Consider the following 2,248-nt stretch of genomic DNA (forward strand, 5'->3'; position numbering starts at 1 on the left):
TTCGACGTAGTTTTGGGTATGGATTGGTTGTCTGAGTTTGAGGCTCAGATAGTATGTAAAAGTAAGATGATAAGGTTAAAGTCATTGGATGGTAGTGCGGTGACGGTTTATGGTGATAAGGAGAGTTGTGGGCTTAATGTCATTTCGATGATAAAAGCCGAGGGTTTGTTAAGGCGGGGGTGCGGAGCCTACCTGGCGTATGTTGTCAACGCTACGGCCGAGACGAAAGAAATGAAGAATGTTCCTATTGTGCGCGACTACCCAGAAGTATTCCCTGAGGATCTTCCGGGGTTGCCACCTGAGCGAGAGATAGAATTTCAGATAGATCTAGTACCAGGAGCCCAGCCCGTCGCGAAAGCGCCTTACCGTCTAGCACCGTCCGAGATGAAGGAATTGATGTCACAACTGCAAGAACTCCTCGACAAAGGTTTCATAAGACCGAGTGTTTCTCCGTGGGGCGCACCGGTTTTGTTTGTGAAAAAGAAGGATGGAAGTATGAGAATGTGCATAGACTATCGTGAGTTGAATAAGCTTACGGTAAAGAATAGATATCCTTTGCCAAGGATCGATGATCTGTTTGACCAACTGCAAGGTTCAAGTTGGTTCTCACGAATAGATCTCAGATCAGGCTACCATCAGCTGAAGGTGAAGGAGGCAGACATCCCTAAGACAGCGTTCCGAACGCGGTATGGACACTACGAGTTCCTCGTAATGTCATTCGGTCTAACAAATGCTCCTGCAACATTTATGGACATGATGAATAGGGTGTGTCGGCCGATGTTGGATAAGTCGGTTATCGTCTTCATTGACGATATATTGATTTATTCAAAGAACGAGTCTGACCATGCTGAGCATCTGAGAGAGGTATTGGAGACACTGAAGAAAGAGAAGTTGTACGCCAAGTTTTCGAAGTGCGCGTTCTGGCTAAGAGAAGTGCAATTTTTAGGTCACGTGATTAATCCTGAAGGGATTACCGTGGACCCAGCTAAGATTGAAGCGATAACGAATTGGAAGACTCCGCAAAATCCGACTGATATACGAAGTTTCCTAGGGTTAGCCGGCTACTACAGGAGATTCATCGAAGGTTTCTCCAAGATAGCCGCACCGCTGACCGGTATGACCCGAAGGTCGATAGTATTCAGCTGGGGAAAATTTCAAGAAGAAGCCTTTGAAGAATTGAAGAAGAGACTCACGCAAGCTCCAATCCTTACTCTACCCGATGGTGACGAGGACTTCGTTGTTTGTGCTGATGCTTCGCATCAAGGATTAGGTTGCGTGTTGATGCAACGAGGGAAGGTGATAGCTTACGCGTCCAGACAGTTGAAGGTCCATGAAAGTACTTATCCGACGCATGATTTGGAGTTAGCAGCTGTAGTGCATGCTCTTAAGATATGGAGGCACTATCTGTACGGCACTAAGTGTACTATCTATACCGATCATAAGAGTTTAAAGTACTTCTTCGAGCAGAAAGAATTGAACATGAGGCAGAGAAGATGGTTAGAATTGATAAAGGATTACGACTGTGAGATTAAGTATTACCCCGGTAAAGCTAACGTGGTTGCTGATGCGCTAAGTCGTAAGAATGAGGAAGTCCTTGCAACAGTGAAGTCATACAAGCTGATTGTGAACTCAAGTCTTTTTGAAGAAATCATCAAAGTGCAGTCGGAGGTGTTAGTAGATGAAGGGTTAGTAAAGAAAGAAAGGATTTATGGCCAGCAAGATGAGTTGGTGGAAAACACTCATGGAGTTAAAACTAGGTTCGACCGTATGTGGATCCCACGCCATGGTGATCTTAGAAGTCGAATCTTAGATGAAGCTCATAAGTCAAGGTACTCAATCCATCCTGGAGCTACAAAGATGTACCAAGACCTGAAGAGAGATTACTGGTGGCCAGGAATGAAGAATGATGTAGTGGATTATGTTAGTAAGTGCTTAACTTGCTTACAAGTCAAAGCCGAGCATCAGAAGCCTTATGGGAAGATGCAACCGCTAGAGATACCTGAGTGGAAATGGGAACACATCACCATGGATTTCATAACTAAGCTACCTCGTACGGCTAAGCAACATGATACCATCTGGGTGATTGTGGACCGTTTGACCAAGAGTGCTCACTTTCTGCCCATACGAGAGGCCATCTCGTCAGAAACGTTAGCAAGCTTGTTCATCAAGGAAGTGGTAACCAAGCATGGAGTACCGTTATCGATCGTGTCTGATAGGGATACACGGTTTACTTCGAGGTTCTGGAAGA

The sequence above is a fragment of the Bidens hawaiensis genome, unplaced genomic scaffold, assembly GCF_021521415.1.
Source record: "Bidens hawaiensis isolate Kalapana, Puna unplaced genomic scaffold, B.hawaiensis_p1.1 tig00028481_1, whole genome shotgun sequence".
In the NCBI taxonomy this organism is placed as follows: domain Eukaryota; kingdom Viridiplantae; phylum Streptophyta; class Magnoliopsida; order Asterales; family Asteraceae; genus Bidens; species Bidens hawaiensis.